The sequence below is a fragment of the Herpailurus yagouaroundi genome, unplaced genomic scaffold (genome assembly GCF_014898765.1).
Source record: "Herpailurus yagouaroundi ecotype Mexico unplaced genomic scaffold, PumYag 191, whole genome shotgun sequence".
Taxonomy (NCBI): Eukaryota; Metazoa; Chordata; class Mammalia; order Carnivora; family Felidae; genus Herpailurus; species Herpailurus yagouaroundi.
The window spans coordinates 9,563,214-9,574,448 of record NW_024412422.1 but is presented as its reverse complement, the minus strand read 5'-3'; positions in this window follow the sequence as shown (position 1 = coordinate 9,574,448).

Below are 11,235 nucleotides of genomic sequence, written 5' to 3'. Positions count from 1 at the left end.
AGAGAATGAGCCCAGAGCACTGAAAACACGGGCGGGGTAGCGACCTAGTCGTTTGTATATGCGGACTCTCCTAAGCCTCGAAACAAACTCTGCCAGGTGGGTATTATTGTCCTCACGTCCATTTTACAGATGAAGAAACTGAGGCCCCGAGCTCACCCCAGGCCCCGTGACGGGGAAGTAGCGAGCTCTTCAGACCCGGGTCCTCTGGCTCCAGAATCTGAGCTCTTTGGCATCACACCAAGCTCTTGGGTTCTCCCGACCTCCAGGTTGGCCTCTTCGCGACCCATCCTCCACCCAGCACCGGTGATCCTGTAAAAATGCCAATGTGTCCCATTTCTGTCCCTTCCCTGCAGAAACCCCCCACCCCCACCAGTGGCTACTTCTGCACTTGAGATTTAAGAAAGCTCTTACTACAGTCCGCGCCCCGCCCTCCAACCTGACCTCCCGAGCTCACCCTTTGCATCCGGTTCCCCTCTACTCTTCAAACACACCAGCTGCTTTCCTCCTGGGGCATCTCCGCCGTTGCCAGGCCCTCCGCCTGGACAGCCCTCCCCATGCCCCGCTCTTCCCCAGCTTGGCTCCTTCTCAGCCTTTGGGTTACACTTTGGGGACACTTCCTCGGGGAAGCCTGCCCTGACTGCTCCATCACTGCAAACCCCCCCTCCCCAGTCTTTACCTCTTGTTAGCCTCCGTCACTTTGCCCCCTTGATCTCTGTCACTTTGCCCCCTTGATGTCCCTTATCTTGGTCCTACCATCGGCCACCGTTCTGTTTATCGGTTGACGTTCCGTGTCCCCACCAGCCTGAGAGTTCTGAGAGGGGAGAGAGGGTCCATACCTAATGCCCCGCACAGAGCTTGGCCCATAGCAGGTAATGAAAAAAAAAAAAAAAAAAAAAAAAAAAAACAGAAAAGAAGGAAGTCCTGAGCACGGGGTGTTGTATGGAAACCAATTTGACAATAAATTATATTTTAAAAAACAACCAAAAAAATGAAGTCCCCATTGCTATTTCTGGTTCCCATTTTACAGATTGGAAAGTCGAGGTTCAGCAAGGTCAAGGAATCTCCCTAATCACACATATATAGCGTGTGGGTTGCAGGCGGTGGGCTGTGGACCTGTGAGGGGTCTCAAGTGAGCGTCCAAACTGCAACTCTCATACAGGACCGCCTCACCTAGAACATTCTGCCTTGACCTTATGTCCCTAACACGTCAGAAAAGCTACGAGGAGCAAGGGACGGGGGGGCGAGGCAGAAAGATAGAAAGGCACAAGAGAGAATCAGTGAGGATGGGGGGGGGGGGAGAGAGCGAGCGAGAGAGCGAGCGAGAGCGAGAGAGCCCAGTTTGGAGCATGGAGCGCGGATCGTGGGAGGGAGAGATTTTTCCCATCAATTAACACAGGCTTCATAGAAACGGAAAGTATTCCTGGCAGTCTTGGCCTCTTAATACATCATATCTCTAATCCGCCGCGCCCTCTGACCTTACCCATAATCCCTCCTCTTTTGTACCGCTGCCTAAAACCTTCCTACCCCGGACCCAGTGTTACATCCCTGGTGAGGCCCGAGCAGAAGAAAGCCCCGGTGGCAGGGAGCGGGTGGGGGCGGGGGAGCTGGAAGAATACATTCTCCCGAGTGTTTGACCAACAAAATCTCGCTAAATTCCCCAGCCCGCGCAGTAAACTGTTCTTCTGAAAGGCTCGGGAGCCTCACCCCGTCTCTTTGGAGCCTCCCCAGCCCCCTCCCCTTCCCTTCTTGCTCCCCTGCCGTCGCCGAGACACAAAGCTGGGCCCTGGATTATCTTAATTTCCATATGGAGAGCTGTGTAAGCCAGTTCAATGCATGGCCAGTCATTTTGTTCACAACTTTGCAGCAAGCCGGAGCAAAAGCCGCTGGGAAATTAGCCATTCATCCTATCTCACCTTGTGTGTGCATGCATAGATCAGTAAATACAGAGGCACGGGGAAATCGAGGTTCCTTTGTTAATTACCGCATCGGGCCCTGGCGCGCAGGGGCCGCTTCCCCTGACGCGACCCGCGACTCTTGATTTTCAAGGGGGGGGGGGAGAAAACTCCCATATATACATACACACACACACACACACACACACACACACACAGCATTTGCTTTTAAGCAGCATTGCGCAATAAGGTTTACGCATTTGTGTTTGTCTGGAATTGAGCAACCAGGAGGAGTCCGGTCTTCGAGATGCCTCCCTTACGCGCAGCGCCCGCCCACCCCTACCCCCACCCCCACCCCCACCCCCACCTACACTCCACCCCCTACACTCAGGGATCCACCCCGTCTCATCCCCTACAAGCCCACCTCCATGCTATCTGCGTGCGCGCAGATACACACACACACACACACACACACACACACACACTCTCACACATGGTCTGCCCCTCCCCTCCAGCCCTCCCCAGTCAATGCAAACACCCCTTTGACGGAGAGGTCTCCCACCTCCCCCTTCCCTGTGGCCCCTGGCCTCTAGCGGCCCTGGAATCCTTCCAGGACTCTGGTCCCCAAAGGCGTGTGCTGTCAGCAGGGCCCCCACTGCCTCGGGCCTGGGCTCGCAGCCCCCCCTGCTGTCCCCAAGGCTCCCTGCACCTGTGCGCCCCTCCCACTCCCTCTGATCCGGAGGCCTCCCCAGGCCCCCCTCCTTGACCGGGTGAAGCTCCCGGGGGAGAAACGAGCCCTGGACAGCAGAGGTGGCACTTCTCACCGCTCTTCACCTTCCCCAGGGCCACCTCACCCAGGGCCCCACCACCAAACGCAGGATCAGGAGGGTTCAAGTGCCCAGGAAGCGGAGAGAAGAGAGAGCGAATGGGGTCTCTGGGAAAAGCAGGAGAGATAAGGGAAGAAGGCTCAAGAAGTAGTCTCAAATACCCCTGGAAAGAGCTTCCGGGAGGGACAGAGAGGCCCAGACGGAGACGGAAGTGGAAACAAAGGATGGCGAGGCTCCGGCGGCGTTTGGGTATTTGGGGTTGGCCCCCCTCACAGTGGATAAAGCTTCAGGTCACCCACCTGGCCTCCTGCGGAGCTCAGGCTTGATCCAGGGACTGGAGTGCAGCTGACAGCTGGCTCCAGAGGCTCCTGCATCCGTCTGAGCACCACTTACTCGTCTGAGAAATGGGCCCGGGCCAGGACCTCCCCTGGGGATTGACGTGAGGCTCGAGAGAGCAACCAAGCAGGGCAAGTGGCTGGTGCCGTGGGCACACTCGGCGAACTGGGGAGGTAGAGGTCGCAGTCTGGAATGTAGTAAGTGCTCAATAAACCGCGGCGATTGGAATCATGGTCACCGCAACGCCCGGCATCCAGCAGGGGCTTAAAAATCGAGGGTGCTTGCCTTTGTGGCTGCCAGTGTTACAGTTACTAGTCTACTCCGCTACGTGACCGCTTCTGGTATATTCTGACGCCTGGAATACACTAGGTGCTTAACACATGGTCCCAGCTCCAGCGCACTCCACACAGTGAGAAGCGACTCAGAGAGGGGGGCAGCTCTGACCCGGCAAAAGCTTCCCGGGGATGGGCACATCCCTGCTGGAGCCTGCGGGATGAGTAGGGGCCGGCTGGCAAAAAGAGGCAGGGGGCCCCGCTGCTGTGTGTGGCTGAGGCAGGGCAGGGTGAGGCCCCGGGCAAGTGGGAGGAGCTTCCCCCGTGGCTGGGGAGGAAGAACCTGCACCCGCTCCCTAGGGAAGCCCCCTAGGCAAGAAGGGCCTCTGCTTTTCACAGCTGCTGAGAATTTGGGCTCTAACATCAGCCAGCCAGCCGGCAGGCGATTTTACCACTCTGAGCCTCAGTTTCCTCATCTGTAAAATGGGGGTGACGGTGCGATCTCTCTTAGGGGGTCCATGGAAAGAGACGGATGGAAATTGTACCCGTAAAGCATGAAGCGCAGCGTCTGAAGCCAGGAAGCGGGCCGAGAAGGGTGGGCACCGTAACTTTGAAACCGACCGGCGATCCCCCGCCCCCCAAGCTTATTGCGTTGACGTCATCACGAGGAGCTGGCCCCTCCCTCTCCTGGTTCTGGGTCCCCGGCTCCTTCCGCTCTCCGCCTGGTGAGCTCCGTCCTCTCCCCACCCCCAGCCCGTGCACACGCTGTTGCCCCTGCCAGGAACGCCGACCCCCCCTCCTCTCTCTCTGGTCCGGGCTCTGCAAGCGAAGAGACTCTGAGCCCCTCCCGGGAGCCCCTGCGGTTTCCTGTGCTCTTCACCAAGCCCCGGTACTCAGTGTGGTCACCGTGCCCTGCTTGCCTGTGAGCGTGCGCGACCAGGGAGCCCATAGCAGGGGTCTGGCACGCAGTAGGTGCTCAAGAAGAAACCATCCAGCCGCACAGCTGACCCTGGGGGACATTTCTGGGCCACTTCCTGCAGAGCCCTCAGGGTGACTTCAGAGTAAGGGGCCAAAACGGCTGGGTTCTCTCTTACTCTGAGTCCCGTCCAGCTAAATAACATCCGCCAGGGCGCCCTCCCCGACTTAGGCATCGTCTCCAGGGGCCCCCAGTCAGGGCTCCCCCACCTCCAGGAAGCCTTCCCTGATAACTCTCGGTGGCGTGTGCTCGAGTTCTCTGATCTGCCAGAGCCCGTTGAGATGGCCTTTGCCTTTGGGCGGTTCACACCCTAATCAGGGGCCTCCGCGGCTCACCTCCCCCTGCCGTGAGTGAGTTCGGGCAAGAGCGCTCTCAGGCAGGAGTGATTTTGTGCCTCTCAGTGGTTTCTGGAGGCAGGCTGCCAGGGCACAGCCCTGGATGCCCTATTTATGGCCTCTGGAACCTTCCACCGGGTACTTAACGTCTCAGTGCCTCAGTGTTCTCATCTGTAAGATGACGATAATGGCACCCACCTCTGAGGATCGCCGGGGGATTAACCGGGTTCACGCGTTTAATGGGTGAGCAGAGAAACAGCTCCTCAGGAAGCCAGTTGCTGCCTAAAGCCACTCCCTAGAGCACTTGGGACAAAGCCGAGCGTATCGTAGAGGCTCATCTAGTGCCCAAGGAATGCGTTACTTTGACAGCTGCCCATGAACCTGGGCAAGGTTCTGAGCCTCAGCGTCTGCCTCAGCAAAATGGGAATAGGATTAGACCTGCCTCGGTTGGGCTTGTGGTTGGGGTGTACGGGGTAGGGTCAATAAAACGTCCGCCCCCAAGCAGGACCAGGATGGACAGAAAGGTCTAATACATGTACGATATTTCCTAAGTGCCAGGCCCTTGGATTATGCACCGAATCCTGCCAGCGATCCCAGGAGGGAGGAGCAATCATTGTGGCGGATGAGAAAACCGTGGCACAGAGAGGTGGAGCTCCCCAACCAAAGTCACACAGCTTGAGTGGCAGAGCTGGGGGGTAAACCAAGTCCGCCATACCCTCCCGTCCTTTCTCCTGCCCCGTATCTTCACATCAGCCCATCAACTGCAGGGAGGAGTGGGGGGGGGGGGGATGTACACCTGGTGTATACCTCTTAGGATAACTCTGCGTGCCCAGGGTCTAGAACACGGCCCTCCCTGCACATCGGACCGCCGTCCCGTGTCCCAAACGGGCCTGGCGCCTCGCCGTCCTGCCCAAGCGGGTTCCGGGAGACAGCATCACCCGGTGTTTGAGACCCCAGGCTCTGCAGCAGACAGACCGGGGGTCGCGTCCCAGGTACGCCTCTACTGTGCTGTGTGACCTCGGGCCAATGACTTCCCCTCTCTGAGCCTGTATCACACTGGCAAAGTGGGGGGGGGGAGGGGGAGACTCAGCCGCCCTCCTAGATAGAGGTGGAGTGTAGATTCCGTGAGCCACAGCCGCGACCGGGCGGCCAGCAGCAGCCCTGCCCTCCCGGCTGGAGGCCGCGGGTCGCCTCTTCCCGGGTGTGGAGGGACAGGGCGGAGATTCCGAGAGGGGCCCGGCGGGCTTTCCGGCTGCCGCCCGCGCGGTGTCAGGCGGCCGGTGATGGATCGGCTCGGACACACTCCACAATAGCTCGCAGACACTCTATTACCCGGTGATTGTCTGCCCGGCGGGCCCGCTCGGGCCGCACTGCCACCGATAATGGCCCAGAACAAAGATGGCAGCTGCTTTGTAGGGGAACAGATTTGTGGCAAGTTGAGATAAAATAAAGAGGAAGGAGAGAGGGGAGAGGAGACGGCGGCGGGGGGCAGAAACATAAAAGGAAGACGGAGGGAGCGAGGGGGAGAGAACCGAGGGACAGAAGCCAAGATGTCTCGGGGAGAGAAGGGTGGGGGGGCTCAGGCTGGGGAAGGCAACCTGGAGGGCTGCCTTTGTCCAACAATAATGACGATAATGATGGCGATAATAGTAATGAGGATAATGTGCCGCGAGCTCGTGGTGTCCGTGGAAAGCGCCCCAGTAGCCCGGGCCGAGATCCTTGTCCTCCCTGTCCTTGCGCGTGAGGAGCCGGGGCCCGGCCGCTCTCCTGGGGCCTCCGGAGGTGGTGGCGGGGGTGGGAGTGGGGTGACCACAAGGGTCCACTCCACCGAGAGGTCCGGTTTCCAGCGTGCCATCCTGAGTCTAGGCCCGGAGCAGGTAGAGGGATGGAGGCGGAAAAGGGGCATGCGTTCAGCCAGGGCAGCTCCTGTTGAGAGCTTCCTAAGAAGCCCCCCCAACTCTGTGACTTGGGGGGACATCTCCTGGGCCGCAAACAAAGCCCCCAAATGCGAACCTTTGGCTGGGCCAACGCCGTCCCAGATAAAACCCAGGCTCTTTAGCAAGGAGGGTGGGGGACACGGGTGCTGGGTAGGCAGCCAGCTCTTTCTGCCACACGTGCTTCATGACGAGCATTTACTGAGCACCTATTATACACCTTGACCCGCAGCCTGGGCAACGCCTCACCTGGAAAAGGGGCCGCGCGATCATCCATTCTGCAGATGGGACAACTGAGGTTTGGAGAGCAGGAGTGACTGCTGGAGGCCACGCACAGAAGCAGCACCAAACCCAGGGCCGCCCCATGGCCGAGTTCACTCCCATGAACACCGCCTGGTCCAGATTTCTGCTGGATTTCTCTTCCTTCACCCGGAGAGGCTCCAAACGAGGCCACCACCTTAATATGCAGGGCTGGGGCAGAGCGGGGCAAGAAAATGGGTTTGATGATCGAAGGAGGGAGAAGGGGAAGGGCATGGAGTGAGGGCAGAGGCGCCGGTGACCGTGCTTCTGAGGATGAGGTCAGGGAACCAGCGCCGAGTGCAGCCCAGAGCTGGCACCTAGTAAGTGCTCAGTAAACGCCACCTCTGCGGCAACAGGGGGACAAGGTCGCCAGACCCCTCAGGGAGCCGTGTGGCTAAACGAAGGAGGCCTCCCGAATAATGTGCTCAGAGCACAGCCTGGAAACGGAATGTATTCCTGGCAGTCTTGGCCTCTTAATACATCATATCTCTAATCCGCCGCGCCCTCTGACCTTACCCGTAAGCCCTCCTCTTTTGAACCGCTGCTGCCTAAAACCTTCCTACCCCGGACCAAGTGTCACATCCCTGGGGAGGCCCGAGCAGTAGAAAGACCTGGCAAGGGGGCGGGCGGGGGCCGCGGAGGTGGAAGAATACATTCCCCCGAGTGTTTGGCCGGCAAAAATCTCGCTAAATCTGCAGCCAGAGAGGTAACCCGTGCTTCTGAGAGGCCCGGCGGCCACACCCTCCCTCTGCGGAGCTCTGAGGCCTGTTCCAGATTTGGGTCTGTGTGGAAAAGCCACAGCCCGCGGAATGTCACCTCCGCGTCCAGGCTGCACCGCGCTGGCCTTTCGCTCACCTTTGCGCCAGGCGGGCGGGCACTCAAAGAAATCCCACTAATTTGCTGCACTTCTAACCAAACAAGTGCGGGCAGCGGCTGTCCAAGCACCTAGTGAGCAGGACGCGGGGTCTAAGGCAGTAATAGGATGGGAGATAAGCTGTGCTTGCAAATGTTCCAGCACCCAGGTTTTACAAAGGAAAAGGGAACAGGTGCCACTGCTTTAATAATATGCTTGACTCAGGGGCCCCTGGGTGGCTCAGTCGGCGAAGCGCATGACTTCGGCTCAGGGCACGATCTCCCAGTTTGTGGGTTCGAGCCCCGCGTCGGGCTCTGTGTCGACAGCTCAGAGCCTAGAGCCTGCTTCGGATTCTGTGTCTCTCTTGCTCTCTGCTCCACAAATATAAATAAACATAAAACATTTTTCTTAAATGCTTGACTTAATATATCCAAAATACAGTGATTTTTAACCTGCGATCAATATAGAGATATTTTGAACGTAATATTTGATATTCCTTCCCCCTTTCCTCCCCCGGCTAAGTCTTCAAAATCCAGGCTGCATTTTGCATTTACGACACATCTCAACTCAGGGTCACCTCGTGTCACGGGCTGGGCAGCCACATCGGGCACGGGAGCCACCACATTGGGCGACGCAGTTCGAGAACACGGATATGCTTTTCCCACTGGACCATCAACCAAGTGGGGTTTTTTTTTTTTCATATTTCTTTTTTTCATATTTCAAAGATCTATAGATATTTCATATCTATACACATATTTCATATGTGTATAGATACACATATATTGCTTTCTTAAAAAAATCTGTATATAGATCTCTCTCTTACATACATATGTGGAGAGTATATATACATCTATAGAAATTCTATATCTACAGAAATTATATACAGAGGAATTATGTGTGTGTGTGTGTGTGTGTGTGTGTATACATATATATTATAAAGCTGTTACACCAGCACATTCTTTGATCTGACCCTGAATTTGTTGGCTGATTTCCTTGTCCAGAGGATCGGGCCACTGGGCCACAGTCCAGAGAAACTGGGGTTTTCCTTGTCACCCCTGAGCCGGAGCACAGAGCCTGTCTCCTCTCTGGAGAAAAAGATATATAACGCCAAACGCTGTGAAATTTGCCGCTGTGAGAACAGCTAATTTTTCACACCCAGACGAACTGGCTGGGTTTGTTAAAGCCCAAGATAATCAAATAATCATTATAACTCATCTTCGCCCCTCCTGTCTTTCGCTCTTTGTACCATTAATGCCCCAGTGGGGAGCGCCTCTGGTGAGTTCAGGCCTAGCCTATTTAGATAACCTTCCGGTGGGTCTTCTGAGAGCAAAATATCCCTCCTGGAGTATCTTACAACAAATGAACCAATCCTCCCTAATCTTCTTATCGTTGTAGCCCCTGCTCCAGGCCTGGTTATCTCGCGGGCTTGCAAAAGAGAGAAAGAGAGAGATTTATACATATATATTTATGTTTCATAGAAATTTATATAAATATATATATATATATATATATATATATATGCATGAAATAGTAAAAGGGAGACAGACGCCAGGCAAGAAGCAGACCTCTTTCTTCTTCTCTCCTGCGAGGGAGCCCCGCCGCAGCTGGCCACCACGACCCGCCACAAGAGAAGTTTCTAGCGGCTGCAGCTGGGGGCGCGCAGGGGCTGGGGCAGGGGGTGGCGAGCGCCCCCTGCAGCCGGGCCGGTGGGTGGGGCGGGGCGAGACAGCACCCAATGGGCTCTCCCTGGGGACTCGGCCCCTCCCCCTGCCTCCGCGGGGCCACCTGCCCCCAGTCCCTCCCGCTCACCTCCCTCCGCGCCCCCCCCCCCCCCCCCCCCCCCCCCCCCCCCGCTCTGCCTTAATTTCTGATGGCTATGTTCTTAGCCAAGGAACGAGGAGAGAGGGAGAGAGAGGGAGAGAGAGGGGCATCTTCTAAATAAATCATTTCGTCATGTGAAGAGCTAATCTGCACATAACGGTCGCTATTTATCGGGTTTTTAGCAGTGCATGTTAAATAGTGATATGGAGGCCACATTTACAAAACCCCACTGGAGCGCTGGGAAGGGATTTTTAACTTCATTGCCCAGAAAGAAAAATGGGGAAGACAAAGATAAGACCGCTGTGAAGCTTTGGCCCTGAACCGTTAGCGGGAGCAATTAAGCAGGCAGGGGCGAGGGGGCGAGAGGGCGAGGGGCTCCCTCCCCATCTTCCCCTTCCCCATCCAGATGCGGTCCCACCACCACCCCTCCCGACTCACGCCCTTCCCACCAGCCATTTCTTTTGCTTTTTAAATTTTTTTTAATGTTTATTTTATTGTTGAGAGGCGGTGGGGGGGGGGGGCAGGGGCAGAGAGAGAGGGAGACACAGAATCCAAAGCATGTTCAAGGCTCTGAGCTGTCAGCCCCGAGCCGAAGGCCGGGCTCGAACCCACGAACTGGGAGATCATGACCTGAGCGGGAGTCAGGCCGCCCAACTGACTGAACCACCCAGGCGCCCCCCCACCCCACCCCCCACCGCCAGCCACTTCTATCTCAGAGCCTGGAGTTGGACAGGTGGGGTTTGAACACAGCCGCTACCCCTAAATTTGTCCCCTGGTGCCTCAGTTTCTCCGACCAATTCCTCAAACAGGAGTCCTTGACACCTGAAAGGGAAAAAAAAATTATTAGCTCTGATATACAAAGAGGAACTTGCAGCCCCCAAATTGGTAGTAATATCCAAAGCAAGATTGCAGATTTCTTTCCAAATTATTTGCCACAGAAAATTGTCTTTAATGGGGGACGTGGGTGCCTTTTAATGTGTTGGATATGCTGTGGGGTGGGCTTCCCATTGTGAGCGCGCTTAGAGCCCCCGGAGTTCTTGCACGGCTCCAATGTTCCTGCTGCTCTCGCTGATAGTAATGATACCAATAATAATATAATAATATCTTCTTCCCTTTTTTGGGGGGTGCGTGCCTTGTGCTGGCGACTCTGTTCTGTACTTTCCATGTGCCCTTTTAGGTGATTTCAGCTTATTTCCTTCCTTGCCTCTGCACCCCGTCCCCCGGAAGATTAGCTTGGGGTTTTTTTGTGCCTCGCCGGGCAGATGAGGACTTGAAGTGGGCGATTGATTTCAAAGATCGAGACCATGGCTCAGAAGGATCCCATCCGTGGAGGCCGGCCGCGGGTCGGGCCCCGAGACTTCTGGGTGGGACCCAGGCGTGAGGCTTGGAACCCTCAGGTGGGGGCAGGGGGGACATCGCTAGGGCCGCCCTGCCGCGGACCGGCGTGCTTTGCAAGGTGCGGAGCCCCCCGTCGACCGGAGGCAATCAAGTTCAGATGTCCTAGAAGGAAGGCCTACCTGGGGCACGAAGGTGGGTTAGATTCTGGATTCGAATCCTGGGCCCTGTGGTCATGCACCCGCCAGGCCTCAATCTCCTCACCTGTAAAACGGGATGGTTGGGGTAGATGGAGAGACTGTGTGATGGGAGGGTCACTGGCAGGTAATAACACAGACAGCTGCCACTCAGGGT